Below are 15,724 nucleotides of genomic sequence, written 5' to 3' on the forward strand. Positions count from 1 at the left end.
TGCCCGGGCAGGACACCCAGAAGGCGGGGAGCAGCCCCCGCTGAAGCCCAGGGCAGTTGGCAGAGATGGGTCTTTGAGAAAAAACGACAAAGTCCAAACGCTCCAGGCGCTGGCCAGGGGGGCGGACCCGGCTGGCCGGGCCGGCGGGGGCTGCAGCTGCCGGGGCTGAGCCGAGTGTCAGTGCAGGTCCTGAGAACCGGGAAGGGGACAAACCGGCGGCACCAGGCCGGGTTGGAGTTCCATGAGGTCGGCCTGACTCTGGAGGTTTTCCCCTTAGCTTTTTCCCATAGGCCAAAAGGGGGGAAGTCAAAAAAGCACCCCCAGCAGATGTATGCAGAGTTGGGCTGGGGGGTGACGGAGAGCGGGCTGTTGGCAGCTGTGTGGTGGCTGCTGGCAGCCGTGTGCTGGCTGCAGGGGTGGGCCTGGGCGGCTGCGGAGGGCCCCTTCAGCGTGCACCTGCCAGTTGGGGCTGAAGACCCAGGCTGAGCCTCCGATGTGCCCGGGCAGGACACCCAGGAGGCGGGGAGCAGCCCCCGCTGAAGTCCATGGCATGTGCCAGAGGCGAGTCTCGGAGAAAAAAATGACAAAGTCCAAACGCTCCAGGCGTGCCGGCCAGGGGTGCGGACCCGGCTGGCCGGGCTGGCGGGGGCTGCGGCTGCCGGGGCTGAGCCGAGCGTTGACGCATGTCCTGAGAACCGGGAAGGGGACAAACCGGTGGCTCCAGGCCGGGTTGGAGTTCCAGGAGGTCGGCCTGACTCTGGAGGTTTTCCCCTTGGCATTTCCCCATAGGCCAAAAGGGGGGAAGTCAAAAAAGCACCCCCAGCAGATGTATGCAGAGTTGGGCTGGGGGGTGACGGGGAGCGGGCTGTTGGCAGCTGTGTGGTGGCTGCTGGCAGCCGTGTGCTGGCTGCAGGGGTGGGCCTGGGCGGCTGCCGAGGGCCCCCAAAGCGCACCTACCAGCAGTAGCTCAAGACCCAGGCTGACCCTCCGATGTGCCCGGGCAGGACACCCAGGAGGCGGGGAGCAGCCCCCGCTGAAGCCCACGGCAGTTGGCAGAGATGGGTCTTGGAGAAAAAAATGACAAAGTCCAAACGCTCCAGGCGCTGGCCAGGGGTGCGGACCGGGCTGGCCGGGCCGGCGGGGGCTGCGGCGGCCGGGGCTGAGCCGAGTGTTGACGCATGTCCTGAGAACCGGGAAGGGGACAAACCGGTGGCTCCAGGCCGGGTTGGAGTTCCATGAGGTCGGCCTGACTCTGGAGGTTTTCCCCTTAGCATTTCCCCATAGGCCAAAAGGGGGGGAAGTCAAAAAAGCACCCCCGGCAGATGTATGCAGAGTTGGGCTGGGGGGTGACGGAGAGCGGGCTGTTGGCAGCTGTGTGGTGGCTGCTGGCAGCCGTGTGCTGGCTGCAGGGGTGGGCCTGGGCGGCTGCGGAGGGCCCCCTGAGTGCACCTACCAGTAGGGGCTGATGACCCAGGCTGAGCCTCCGATGTGCCCGGGCAGGACACCCTGGAGGCGGGGAGCAGCCCCCGCTGAAGTCCATGGCATGTGCCAGAGGCGAGTCTTGGAGAAAAAAATGACAAAGTCCAAACGCTCCAGGCGTGCCGGCCAGGGGGGCGGACCCGGCTGGCCGGGCCGGCGGGAGCTGCGGCTGCCGGTGAAGATCTGGGTGTCAATGCATGTCCTGAGAACCGGGAAGGGGACAAACCGGTGGCTCGAGTCCGGGTAGGAGTTCCATGAGGTCGGCCTGACTCTGGAGGTTTTCCCCTTGGCATTTCCCCATAGGCCAAAAGGGGGGAAGTCAAAAAAGCACCCCCGGCAGATGTATGCAGAAGGGGCTGGGTGGTGACGGAGAGCGGGCTGTTGGCAGCTGTGTGGTGGCTGCTGGCAGCCGTGTGCTGGCTGCAGGGGTGGGCCCCGGGCGGCTGCGGAGGGCCCCCAAAGCGCACCTACCAGTAGGGGCTGAAGACCCAGGCTGAGCCTCCGATGTGCCCGGGCAGGACACCCAGGGGGCGGGGAGCAGCCCCTGCTGAGGTCCATGGCATGTGCCAGAGGCGACTCTTGGAGAAAAAAACGACAAAGTCCAAACGCTCCAGGCGTGCCGGCCAGGGGTGCGGACCCGGCCGGGCCGGCGAGAGCTGCGGCGGCCGGGGCAGAGCCGCGTGTCGATGCAGGTGGTGAGAACCGGTATGAGGGTGATCCTGGTCGCTCCGGGCCGAGCCAGGGTTCCAGGAGGGCGGAAGGAGCGGGCCCGTTTCCCCTGATAGCGCCGACGACGGTAAAATAAGGCCTCGCAAAACGTCAGCACGAACACCTTGTCGGGGTATAAGGGAACGAGCGGTGTGCGGTCTTTGACAAAGTGACACTATTTCTCAAAAAAAGCACCCCCGGCAGATGTGTGCAGAGGGGCTGGCTGGTGACGGAGAGCGGCGGGCTGTTGGCAGCAGTGTGCTGGCTGCAGGGGTGGCCCGGGGCGGCTGCGGAGGGCCCCCAAAGTGCACCTGCCAGCAGTGGCTCAAGACCCTGGCTGAGCCTCCGATGTGCCCGGGCAGGATGCCCAGGAGGCCGGGCACGGACCGCAGCTTGCCCGCTTTGCCGTCCGATGAAGCTTGCACGGTCAGAAAAGTTTCAAAGTCCCAACGGGGAGAGAGTGTTGACGGCGAGGGGGCGCTGGCTGCTCCAGGGGCCGGGAGGGAGGCCCCGGAGGTCGGCCTGGGGGTGAGTGGAGCGGCCCCCGTGTGTCCCTGAGCGTCCCCCGGTCTTTGGTCGAGAGGGGGTCTCAGCCGCTAATGTGCCCGCCCGGGTACCTAGGGAGGCCGGCCTGGGGCGAGTGGAGCAGCCCCCGTGTGTCCCTGAGCGTCCCCTGGCGTTTGCTGAAGAGGGGGTCTCAGCCGCTAATGTGCCCGCCCGGGTACCTAGGGAGGCCGGCCTGGGGTGGGTGGAGCAGCCCCCGTGTGTCCCTGAGTGTCCCCTGGCGTTTGCTGAAGAGGGGGTCTCAGCCGCTAGTGTGCCCGCCTGGGTACCTAGGGAGGCCGGCCTGGGGCGAGTGGAGCAGCCCCCGTGTGTCCCTGAGCGTCCCCTGGCGTTTGCTGAAGAGGGGGTCTCAGCCGCTAATGTGCCCGCCTGGGTACCTAGGGAGGCCGGCCTGGGGCGAGTGGAGCAGCCCCCGTGTGTCCCCGAGTGCCCCCCGGTCTTTGGTGGAGAGGGGGTCTCAGCCGCTAATGTGCCCGCCTCAGGGAGTCCGGCCTGGGGCGAGTGGAGCAGCCCCCGTGTGTCCCTGAGCGTCCCCCGGTCTTTGGTGGAGAGGGGGTCTCAGCCGCTAATGTGCCCGCCTCAGGGAGGCCGGCCTGGGGCGAGTGGAGCAGCCCCCGTGTGTCCCTGAGCGTCCCCCGGTCTCTGGTGGAGAGGGGGCCTCAGCCGCTAATGTGCCCGCCTCAGGGAGGCCGGCCTGGGGCGAGTGGAGCAGCCCCCGTGTGTCCCTGAGCGTCCCCCGGTCTTTGGTCGAGAGGGGGTCTCAGCCGCTAATGTGCCCGCCTCAGGGAGGCCGGCCTGGGGCGAGTGGAGCAGCCCCCGTGTGTCCCTGAGTTCCCCCCGTTGCTCGCTCAAGAGGGGGTCTCAGCCGCTAATGTGCCCGCCTGGGTACCTAGAGAGGCCGGCCTGGGGTGAGTGGAGCAGCCCCCGTGTGTCCCTGAGCGTCCCCCGGTCTTTGGTCAAGAGGGGGTCTCAGCCGCTAATGTGCCCGCCTCAGGGAGGCCGGCCTGGGGCGAGTGGAGCAGCCCCCGTGTGTCCCTGAGCGTCCCCCGGTCTTTGGTGGAGAGGGGGTCTCAGCCGCTAATGTGCCCGCCTCAGGGAGGCCGGCCTGGGGCGAGTGGAGCAGCCCCCGTGTGTCCCTGAGTTCCCCCCGTTGCTCGCTCAAGAGGGGGTCTCAGCCGCTAATGTGCCCGCCTGGGTACCTAGAGAGGCCGGCCTGGGGTGAGTGGAGCAGCCCCCGTGTGTCCCTGAGCGTCCCCCGGTCTTTGGTCAAGAGGGGGTCTCAGCCGCTAATGTGCCCGCCTCAGGGAGGCCGGCCTGGGGCGAGTGGAGCAGCCCCCGTGTGTCCCTGAGCGTCCCCCGGTCTTTGGTCGAGAGGGGGTCTCAGCCGCTAATGTGCCCGCCCGGGTACCTGGGGAGGCCGGCCTGGGGCGAGTGGAGCAGCCCCCGTGTGTCCCTGAGCGCCCCCCGGTCTTTGGTGGAGAGGGGGTCTCAGCCGCTAATGTGCCCGCCCCAGGGAGGCCGGCCTGGGGCGAGTGGAGCAGCCCCCGTGTGTCCCTAAGTGTCCCCTGGCGTTTGCTGAAGAGGGGGTCTCAGCCGCTAATGTGCCCGCCTGGGTACCCAGGGAGGCCGGCCTGGGGCGAGTGGAGCAGCCCCCGTGTGTCCCTGAGCGTCCCCCGGTCTTTGCTCGAGAGGGGGTCTCAGCCGCTAATGTGCCCGCCTGGGTACCTAGAGAGGCCGGCCTGGGGCGAGTGGAGCAGCCCCCGTGTGTCCCTGAGCGTCCCCCGGTCTTTGGTCGAGAGGGGGTCTCAGCCGCTAATGTGCCCGCCTCAGGGAGGCCGGCCTGGGGCGAGTGGAGCAGCCCCCGTGTGTCCCTGAGTTCCCCCCGTTTGCTCGCTCAAGAGGGGGTCTCAGCCGCTAATGTGCCCGCCTGGGTACCTAGAGAGGCCGGCCTGGGGTGAGTGGAGCAGCCCCCGTGTGTCCCTGAGCGTCCCCCGGTCTTTGGTCAAGAGGGGGTCTCAGCCGCTAATGTGCCCGCCTCAGGGAGGCCGGCCTGGGGCGAGTGGAGCAGCCCCCGTGTGTCCCTGAGCGTCCCCCGGTCTTTGGTCGAGAGGGGGTCTCAGCCGCTAATGTGCCCGCCCGGGTACCTGGGGAGGCCGGCCTGGGGCGAGTGGAGCAGCCCCCGTGTGTCCCTGAGCGCCCCCCGGTCTTTGGTGGAGAGGGGGTCTCAGCCGCTAATGTGCCCGCCCCAGGGAGGCCGGCCTGGGGCGAGTGGAGCAGCCCCCGTGTGTCCCTAAGTGTCCCCTGGCGTTTGCTGAAGAGGGGGTCTCAGCCGCTAATGTGCCCGCCTGGGTACCCAGGGAGGCCGGCCTGGGGCGAGTGGAGCAGCCCCCGTGTGTCCCTGAGCGTCCCCCGGTCTTTGCTCGAGAGGGGGTCTCAGCCGCTAATGTGCCCGCCTGGGTACCTAGAGAGGCCGGCCTGGGGCGAGTGGAGCAGCCCCCGTGTGTCCCTGAGCGTCCCCCGGTCTTTGGTCGAGAGGGGGTCTCAGCCGCTAATGTGCCCGCCTCAGGGAGGCCGGCCTGGGGCGAGTGGAGCAGCCCCCGTGTGTCCCTGAGTTCCCCCCGTTTGCTCGCTCAAGAGGGGGTCTCAGCCGCTAATGTGCCCGCCTGGGTACCTAGAGAGGCCGGCCTGGGGTGAGTGGAGCAGCCCCCGTGTGTCCCTGAGCGTCCCCCGGTCTTTGGTCAAGAGGGGGTCTCAGCCGCTAATGTGCCCGCCTCAGGGAGGCCGGCCTGGGGCGAGTGGAGCAGCCCCCGTGTGTCCCTGAGCGTCCCCCGGTCTTTGGTCGAGAGGGGGTCTCAGCCGCTAATGTGCCCGCCCGGGTACCTGGGGAGGCCGGCCTGGGGCGAGTGGAGCAGCCCCCGTGTGTCCCTGAGCGCCCCCCGGTCTTTGGTGGAGAGGGGGTCTCAGCCGCTAATGTGCCCGCCTCAGGGAGGCCGGCCTGGGGCGAGTGGAGCAGCCCCCGTGTGTCCCTGAGCGTCCCCCGGTCTTTGGTCGAGAGGGGGTCTCAGCCGCTAATGTGCCCGCCTGGGTACCTAGAGAGGCCGGCCTGGGGCGAGTGGAGCAGCCCCCGTGTGTCCCTGAGCGTCCCCCGGTCTTTGGTCGAGAGGGGGTCTCAGCCGCTAATGTGCCCGCCTGGGTACCTAGAGAGGCCGGCCTGGGGCGAGTGGAGCAGCCCCCGTGTGTCCCTGAGCGTCCCCCGGTCTTTGGTCGAGAGGGGGTCTCAGCCGCTAATGTGCCCGCCTGGGTACCTAGAGAGGCCGGCCTGGGGCGAGTGGAGCAGCCCCCGTGTGTCCCTGAGCGTCCCCTGGCGTTTGCTGAAGAGGGGGTCTCAGCCGCTAATGTGCCCGCCTGGGTACCTAGAGAGGCCGGCCTGGGGCGAGTGGAGCAGCCCCCGTGTGTCCCTGAGTGCCCCCCGGTCTCTGGTGGAGAGGGGGTCTCAGCCGCTAATGTGCCCGCCTCAGGGAGGCCGGCCTGGGGCGAGTGGAGCAGCCCCCGTGTGTCCCTGAGCGCCCCCCGGTCTTTGGTGGAGAGGGGGTCTCAGCCGCTAATGTGCCCGCCTCAGGGAGGCCGGCCTGGGGCGAGTGGAGCAGCCCCCGTGTGTCCCGGAGTTCCCCCCGTTGCTCGCTCAAGAGGGGGTCTCAGCCGCTAATGTGCCCGCCTGGGTACCTAGAGAGGCCGGCCTGGGGTGAGTGGAGCAGCCCCCGTGTGTCCCTGAGCGTCCCCCGGTCTTTGGTCAAGAGGGGGTCTCAGCCGCTAATGTGCCCGCCTCAGGGAGGCCGGCCTGGGGCGAGTGGAGCAGCCCCCGTGTGTCCCTGAGCGTCCCCCGGTCTTTGGTCGAGAGGGGGTCTCAGCCGCTAATGTGCCCGCCTCAGGGAGGCCGGCCTGGGGCGAGTGGAGCAGCCCCCGTGTGTCCCCGAGTGCCCCCCGGTCTTTGGTGGAGAGGGGGTCTCAGCCGCTAATGTGCCCGCCTCAGGGAGGCCGGCCTGGGGCGAGTGGAGCAGCCCCCGTGTGTCCCTGAGCGTCCCCCGGTCTTTGGTGGAGAGGGGGTCTCAGCCGCTAATGTGCCCGCCTCAGGGAGGCCGGCCTGGGGCGAGTGGAGCAGCCCCCGGGTGTCCCTGAGCGTCCCCCGGTCATTGGTGGAGAGGGGGTCTCAGCCGCTAATGTGCCCGCCTCAGGGAGGCCGGCCTGGGGCGAGTTGAGCAGCCCCCGTGCGCCCCTGAGCGCCCCCTGGCGTTCGCTGAAGAGGGGGTCTCAGCCGCCAATATGGCCGCCCGGGTGCCCGGGGGAGCGGCCTGGGGTGGCCCTGTGCAGCCTCCGGGCGCCCCTGAGTGTTTTTCAGTATCTGGCCGAGACACCCCCTGACCCTCCGACTGTGTCCGTTTGGAGCGCCTGGTGCCTGGGCACCCCCTGAGTGTTTTTCAGTATCTGGCCGAGACACCCCCTGACCCTCCGACTGTGTCCGTTTTTAGTGCCTGGTGCCTGGGCACAGACCGCGGCAGCTCCCGCTGGCCGCATTGACAGAGTGCTGAAAAAATGACAAAGTCCGAAAATGCCTGAGAACCGGGAAGGGGACAAACCGGCGGCTCCAGGCCGAGCCGGAGTTCCAGGAGGTCGGCATGATTTTGCCGGTTTCCCCATAGGAGGTGCCAAGTTGCCAAAATGGGGGAACTCAAAAAAGCACCCCCGCCAGATGTATGTAGGGGGGCTGGATGGTCGATAGGGAGTGGGTGTCTGGCAGCAGGGGCCACCCCGCGCAGGTGCCCCGGGGGGCCGGCGGGGGGCCCCCGAAGACACCCCCCCCAGCACTCGCTGAAAACCCCGTCCGAGCCGCCCGCGCTGCCCGGAGGGAGTCCCGGGAGGCCGGGCACGGCCCGCGGGTCTCTCCCTCTGCCCCCCCGGTGAGGTTTGCACGGGGGGAAAAGTTTCAAAGTCCCAACGGGGGCGAGAGACAGTGCGGCGAGGGGTGGCGGGCTGCTCCGCGGACCCGGGGGAAGCCCGGGGAGGGCGGCCTGAGGGCGCGGAGGGCCCCCTGAGAGTGCCTACGGGTAGTAGGTGAGAAACCCTGCCTGTCCCACCCACGGGGCCGGGCAGGGCCCCGGGGAGTCCGGGCAGAGCCCGCAGGTCGCCCCCTTGCCGTCCGCTGACGCTCGCACGGTCAGAAAAGTTTCAAAGTCCCAACGGGGGGAGAGTGTTGACGGAGAAGGGGTGCTGGCTGCCCCTGGGGCCGGGCTGGAGCCCCTGGGGGTCGGCCTGGGGGTGTGGAGGGGCCCCCTGAGAGCACCCAACAGCAGTTGCTCAAGACCCTGCCTGAGCCTCCGATGTGCCCAGGCGGGACCCCAGGAGGCCGGGCACAGACCGCAGCCTGCCCCCTTGCCGTCCCATGAAGCTTGCACGGTCAGAAATGTTTCAAAGTCCCCACGGGGGGAGAGTGTTGACGGCGAGGGGGTGCTGGCTGCTCCAGGGGCCGGGGGCAAACCCTGGAGGCTGGGCACGGACTGCGGCAGCCCCCCTTGCAGTAGAACAAAGTTTGAGGAGACAAGTCATGAAAATGACAAAGTCCAAACTGCTCCATGCGCCGGCCAGGGGTGCGGACCCGGCAGGCCGGGCCGGCGGGGGCTGCAGCTGCCGGGGCTGAGCCGAGTGTCAGTGCAGGTCCTGAGAACCGGGAAGGGGACAAACCTGTGACTCCAGGCCGGGTTGGAGTTCCAGGAGGTCGGCAGGACTCTGGAGGTTTTCCCCTTGGCATTTTCCCATTGGCCACAATGGGGGAAGTCAAAAAAGCACCCCCAGCAGATGTATGCAGAGGGGCTGGCTGGTGATGGGGAGCGGGCTGTTGGCAGCGGTGTGCTGGCTGCAGAGGTGTGCATGGGCGGCTGCGGAGGGTCCCCCTGAGTGCACCTGCCAGCAGTGGCTCAACACCCTGGCTGAGCCTCCGATGTCCCCGGGCAGGACCCCAGGAGGCTGGGCAGAGCCCGCCGCTTGCCCCCTTGCCGTTTGACGAAGCTTGCACGGTCAGAAAAGTTTCAAAGTCCCAACGGGGAGAGAGTGTTGACGGCGAGGGGGTGCTGGCAGCTCCAGCGGCCGGGGGCAACCGCTGGAGGCTGGGCCCGGACTGCGGCAGCCCCCCTTGCAGTCGAACAAAGTTTGAGGAGACAAGTCATGAAAATGACAAAGTCCAAACGCTCCAGGCGTGCCGTCCAGGGGGGCGGACCCAGCTGGTCGGACCGGCGGGAGCTGCGGCGGCCGGGGAAGAGCCGAGTGTCAATGCAGGTCACGAGAACCGGTATGAGGGTAAACCTGGCCGCTCCGGGCCGAGGCACGGTTCCAGGAGGGCGGAAGGAGCGGGCCCGCTTCCCCTGATAGCGCCGACGGCGGTAAAATAAGGCCTCGCAAAACGTCAGCACGAACACCTTGTCGGGGTATAAGGGAACGAGCGGTGTGCGGTCTTTGACAAAGTGACAGTGTTTCTCAAAAAAGCACCCCCGGCAGATGTGTGCAGACGGGGCTGGCTGGTGTGGGAGAGCGGCGGGCTGTTGGCAGCAGTGTGCTGGCTGCAGGGGTGGCCCGGGGCGGCTGCGGAGGGCCCCCAAAGCGCACCTACCAGCAGTAGCTCAAGACCCTGGCTGAGCCTCCGATGTCCCCGGGCAGGACCCCAGCAGGCCGGGCACGGACCGCAGCTTGCCCCCTTTGCCGTCCGATGAAGCTTGCACGGTCAGAAAAAGTTTCAAAGTCCCAACGGGGGAGAGAGTGTTGACGGCGAGGGGGCGCTGGCTGCTCCAGGGGCCGGGAGGGAGGCCCTGGAGGTCGGCCTGGGGGTGAGTGGAGCGGCCCCCGTGTGTCCCTGAGCGTCCCCCGGTCTTTGGTCGAGAGGGGGTCTCAGCCGCTAATGTGCCCGCCCGGGTACCTAGGGAGGCCGGCCTGGGGCGAGTGGAGCAGCCCCCGTGTGTCCCTGAGCGTCCCCTGGCGTTTGCTGAAGAGGGGGTCTCAGCCGCTAATGTGCCCGCCCGGGTACCTAGGGAGGCCGGCCTGGGGCGAGTGGAGCAGCCCCCGTGTGTCCCTGAGCGTCCCCTGGCGTTTGCTGAAGAGGGGGTCTCAGCCGCTAATGTGCCCGCCCGGGTACCTAGGGAGGCCGGCCTGGGGCGAGTGGAGCAGCCCCCGTGTGTCCCTGAGCGTCCCCTGGCGTTTGCTGAAGAGGGGGTCTCAGCCGCTAATGTGCCCGCCCGGGTACCTAGGGAGGCCGGCCTGGGGCGAGTGGAGCAGCCCCCGTGTGTCCCTGAGCGTCCCCTGGCGTTTGCTGAAGAGGGGGTCTCAGCCGCTAATGTGCCCGCCCGGGTACCTAGGGAGGCCGGCCTGGGGCGAGTGGAGCAGCCCCCGTGTGTCCCTGAGCGTCCCCTGGCGTTTGCTGAAGAGGGGGTCTCAGCCGCTAATGTGCCCGCCCGGGTACCTAGGGAGGCCGGCCTGGGGCGAGTGGAGCAGCCCCCGTGTGTCCCTGAGCGTCCCCTGGCGTTTGCTGAAGAGGGGGTCTCAGCCGCTAATGTGCCCGCCCGGGTACCTAGGGAGGCCGGCCTGGGGCGAGTGGAGCAGCCCCCGTGTGTCCCTGAGCGTCCCCTGGCGTTTGCTGAAGAGGGGGTCTCAGCCGCTAATGTGCCCGCCCGGGTACCTAGGGAGGCCGGCCTGGGGCGAGTGGAGCAGCCCCCGTGTGTCCCTGAGCGTCCCCTGGCGTTTGCTGAAGAGGGGGTCTCAGCCGCTAATGTGCCCGCCCGGGTACCTAGGGAGGCCGGCCTGGGGCGAGTGGAGCAGCCCCCGTGTGTCCCTGAGCGTCCCCTGGCGTTTGCTGAAGAGGGGGTCTCAGCCGCTAATGTGCCCGCCCGGGTACCTAGGGAGGCCGGCCTGGGGCGAGTGGAGCAGCCCCCGTGTGTCCCTGAGCGTCCCCTGGCGTTTGCTGAAGAGGGGGTCTCAGCCGCTAATGTGCCCGCCCGGGTACCTAGGGAGGCCGGCCTGGGGCGAGTGGAGCAGCCCCCGTGTGTCCCCGAGCGCCCCCCGGTCTCTGGTGGAGAGGGGGTCTCAGCCGCTAATGTGCCCGCCTCAGGGAGTCCGGCCTGGGGCGAGTGGAGCAGCCCCCGTGTGTCCCCGAGCGCCCCCCGGTCTCTGGTGGAGAGGGGGTCTCAGCCGCTAATGTGCCCGCCTCAGGGAGTCCGGCCTGGGGCGAGTGGAGCAGCCCCCGTGTGTCCCCGAGCGCCCCCCGGTCTCTGGTGGAGAGGGGGTCTCAGCCGCTAATGTGCCCGCCTCAGGGAGTCCGGCCTGGGGCGAGTGGAGCAGCCCCCGTGTGTCCCCGAGCGCCCCCCGGTCTCTGGTGGAGAGGGGGTCTCAGCCGCTAATGTGCCCGCCTCAGGGAGTCCGGCCTGGGGCGAGTGGAGCAGCCCCCGTGTGTCCCCGAGCGCCCCCCGGTCTCTGGTGGAGAGGGGGTCTCAGCCGCTAATGTGCCCGCCTCAGGGAGTCCGGCCTGGGGCGAGTGGAGCAGCCCCCGTGTGTCCCCGAGCGTCCCCCGGTCTCTGGTGGAGAGGGGGTCTCAGCCGCTAATGTGCCCGCCTCAGGGAGGCCGGCCTGGGGCGAGTGGAGCAGCCCCCGTGTGTCCCTGAGTGTCCCCTGACGTTTGCTGAAGAGGGGGTCTCAGCCGCCAATATGGCCGCCCGGGTACCAGTGGGGGCCGGCCTGGGGCGAGTGGAGCAGCCCCCGTGTGTCCCTGAGCGTCCCCCGGTCTTTGGTCGAGAGGGGGTCTCAGCCGCTAATGTGCCCGCCTCAGGGAGGCCGGCCTGGGGTGAGTGGAGCAGCCCCCGTGTGTCCCTGAGCGTCCCCCGGTCTTTGGTCAAGAGGGGGTCTCAGCCGCTAATGTGCCCGCCTCAGGGAGGCCGGCCTGGGGCGAGTGGAGCAGCCCCCGTGTGTCCCTGAGCGTCCCCCGGTCTTTGGTCGAGAGGGGGTCTCAGCCGCTAATGTGCCCGCCCGGGTACCCAGGGAGGCCGGCCTGGGGCGAGTGGAGCAGCCCCCGTGTGTCCCTGAGCGTCCCCCGGTCTTTGGTCGAGAGGGGGTCTCAGCCGCTAATGTGCCCGCCTCAGGGAGGCCGGCCTGGGGCGAGTGGAGCAGCCCCCGTGTGTCCCGGAGTTCCCCCCGTTGCTCGCTCAAGAGGGGGTCTCAGCCGCTAATGTGCCCGCCTGGGTACCTAGAGAGGCCGGCCTGGGGTGAGTGGAGCAGCCCCCGTGTGTCCCTGAGCGTCCCCCGGTCTTTGGTCAAGAGGGGGTCTCAGCCGCTAATGTGCCCGCCTCAGGGAGGCCGGCCTGGGGCGAGTGGAGCAGCCCCCGTGTGTCCCTGAGCGTCCCCCGGTCTTTGGTCGAGAGGGGGTCTCAGCCGCTAATGTGCCCGCCTCAGGGAGGCCGGCCTGGGGCGAGTGGAGCAGCCCCCGTGTGTCCCCGAGTGCCCCCCGGTCTTTGGTGGAGAGGGGGTCTCAGCCGCTAATGTGCCCGCCTCAGGGAGGCCGGCCTGGGGCGAGTGGAGCAGCCCCCGTGTGTCCCTGAGCGTCCCCCGGTCTTTGGTGGAGAGGGGGTCTCAGCCGCTAATGTGCCCGCCTCAGGGAGGCCGGCCTGGGGCGAGTGGAGCAGCCCCCGGGTGTCCCTGAGCGTCCCCCGGTCATTGGTGGAGAGGGGGTCTCAGCCGCTAATGTGCCCGCCTCAGGGAGGCCGGCCTGGGGCGAGTTGAGCAGCCCCCGTGCGCCCCTGAGCGCCCCCTGGCGTTCGCTGAAGAGGGGGTCTCAGCCGCCAATATGGCCGCCCGGGTGCCCGGGGGAGCGGCCTGGGGTGGCCCTGTGCAGCCTCCGGGCGCCCCTGAGTGTTTTTCAGTATCTGGCCGAGACACCCCCTGACCCTCCGACTGTGTCCGTTTGGAGCGCCTGGTGCCTGGGCACCCCCTGAGTGTTTTTCAGTATCTGGCCGAGACACCCCCTGACCCTCCGACTGTGTCCGTTTTTAGTGCCTGGTGCCTGGGCACAGACCGCGGCAGCTCCCGCTGGCCGCATTGACAGAGTGCTGAAAAAATGACAAAGTCCGAAAATGCCTGAGAACCGGGAAGGGGACAAACCGGCGGCTCCAGGCCGAGCCGGAGTTCCAGGAGGTCGGCATGATTTTGCCGGTTTCCCCATAGGAGGTGCCAAGTTGCCAAAATGGGGGAACTCAAAAAAGCACCCCCGCCAGATGTATGTAGGGGGGCTGGATGGTCGATAGGGAGTGGGTGTCTGGCAGCAGGGGCCACCCCGCGCAGGTGCCCCGGGGGGCCGGCGGGGGGCCCCCGAAGACACCCCCCCCAGCACTCGCTGAAAACCCCGTCCGAGCCGCCCGCGCTGCCCGGAGGGAGTCCCGGGAGGCCGGGCACGGCCCGCGGGTCTCTCCCTCTGCCCCCCCGGTGAGGTTTGCACGGGGGGAAAAGTTTCAAAGTCCCAACGGGGGCGAGAGACAGTGCGGCGAGGGGTGGCGGGCTGCTCCGCGGACCCGGGGGAAGCCCGGGGAGGGCGGCCTGAGGGCGCGGAGGGCCCCCTGAGAGTGCCTACGGGTAGTAGGTGAGAAACCCTGCCTGTCCCACCCACGGGGCCGGGCAGGGCCCCGGGGAGTCCGGGCAGAGCCCGCAGGTCGCCCCCTTGCCGTCCGCTGACGCTCGCACGGTCAGAAAAGTTTCAAAGTCCCAACGGGGGGAGAGTGTTGACGGAGAAGGGGTGCTGGCTGCCCCTGGGGCCGGGCTGGAGCCCCTGGGGGTCGGCCTGGGGGTGTGGAGGGGCCCCCTGAGAGCACCCAACAGCAGTTGCTCAAGACCCTGCCTGAGCCTCCGATGTGCCCAGGCGGGACCCCAGGAGGCCGGGCACAGACCGCAGCCTGCCCCCTTGCCGTCCCATGAAGCTTGCACGGTCAGAAATGTTTCAAAGTCCCCACGGGGGGAGAGTGTTGACGGCGAGGGGGTGCTGGCTGCTCCAGGGGCCGGGGGCAAACCCTGGAGGCTGGGCACGGACTGCGGCAGCCCCCCTTGCAGTAGAACAAAGTTTGAGGAGACAAGTCATGAAAATGACAAAGTCCAAACTGCTCCATGCGCCGGCCAGGGGTGCGGACCCGGCAGGCCGGGCCGGCGGGGGCTGCAGCTGCCGGGGCTGAGCCGAGTGTCAGTGCAGGTCCTGAGAACCGGGAAGGGGACAAACCTGTGACTCCAGGCCGGGTTGGAGTTCCAGGAGGTCGGCAGGACTCTGGAGGTTTTCCCCTTGGCATTTTCCCATTGGCCACAATGGGGGAAGTCAAAAAAGCACCCCCAGCAGATGTATGCAGAGGGGCTGGCTGGTGATGGGGAGCGGGCTGTTGGCAGCGGTGTGCTGGCTGCAGAGGTGTGCATGGGCGGCTGCGGAGGGTCCCCCTGAGTGCACCTGCCAGCAGTGGCTCAACACCCTGGCTGAGCCTCCGATGTCCCCGGGCAGGACCCCAGGAGGCTGGGCAGAGCCCGCCGCTTGCCCCCTTGCCGTTTGACGAAGCTTGCACGGTCAGAAAAGTTTCAGAGTCCCAACGGGGAGAGAGTGTTGACGGCGAGGGGGTGCTGGCAGCTCCAGCGGCCGGGGGCAACCGCTGGAGGCTGGGCCCGGACTGCGGCAGCCCCCCTTGCAGTCGAACAAAGTTTGAGGAGACAAGTCATGAAAATGACAAAGTCCAAACGCTCCAGGCGTGCCGTCCAGGGGGGCGGACCCAGCTGGTCGGACCGGCGGGAGCTGCGGCGGCCGGGGAAGAGCCGAGTGTCAATGCAGGTCACGAGAACCGGTATGAGGGTAAACCTGGCCGCTCCGGGCCGAGGCACGGTTCCAGGAGGGCGGAAGGAGCGGGCCCGCTGCCCCTGATAGCGCCGACGGCGGTAAAATAAGGCCTCGCAAAACGTCAGCACGAACACCTTGTCGGGGTATAAGGGAACGAGCGGTGTGCGGTCTTTGACAAAGTGACAGTGTTTCTCAAAAAAGCACCCCCGGCAGATGTGTGCAGACGGGGCTGGCTGGTGTGGGAGAGCGGCGGGCTGTTGGCAGCAGTGTGCTGGCTGCAGGGGTGGCCCGGGGCGGCTGCGGAGGGCCCCCAAAGCGCACCTACCAGTGGTGGCTGAAAACCCCCGCTGAGCCTCCGATGTGCCCGGGCAGGACCCCAGGAGGCCGGGCAGAGCCCGCCGCTTGCCCCCTTGCCGTTTGACGAAGCTTGCACGGTCAGAAAAGTTTCAAAGTCCCCACGGGGGGAGAGTGTTGACGGCGAGGAGGTGCTGGCTGCTCCAGGGGCCGGGGGCAACCCCTGGAGGCTGGGCACGGACTGCGGCAGCCCCCCTTGCAGTCGAACAAAGTTTGAGGAGACAAGTCATGAAAATGACAAAGTCCAAACGCTCCAGGCGCCGGCCTGGGGTGCGGACCCGGCTGGCCGGGCTGGCGGGAGCTGCGGCGGCCGGGGCTGAGCCGAGTGTCAATGCAGGTCCTGAGAACCGGGAAGGGGACAAACCGGTGGCTCCAGGCCGGGTTGGAGTTCCAGGAGGTCGGCAGGACTCTGGAGGTTTTCCCCTTGGCATTTTCCCATTGGCCACAATGGGGGGAAGTCAAAAAAGCACCCCCAGCAGATGTATGCAGAGGGGCTGGCGGGTGACGGAGAGCGGGCAGTTGGCAGCTGTGTGGTGGCTGCAGGAGGTGGGCCTGGGCGGCTGCGGAGGGCCCCCAAAGTGCACCTACCAGAAGGGGCCCAAGACCCAGGCTGAGCCTCCGATGTGCCCGGGCAGGACACCCAGGAGGCGGGGAGCAGCCCCCGCTGAGGTCCATGGCATGTGCCAGAGGCGAGTCTTGGAGAAAAAACGACAAAGTCCAAACGCTCCAGGCGCC

The sequence above is a fragment of the Eleutherodactylus coqui genome, unplaced genomic scaffold (genome assembly GCF_035609145.1).
Source record: "Eleutherodactylus coqui strain aEleCoq1 unplaced genomic scaffold, aEleCoq1.hap1 HAP1_SCAFFOLD_327, whole genome shotgun sequence".
In the NCBI taxonomy this organism is placed as follows: domain Eukaryota; kingdom Metazoa; phylum Chordata; class Amphibia; order Anura; family Eleutherodactylidae; genus Eleutherodactylus; species Eleutherodactylus coqui.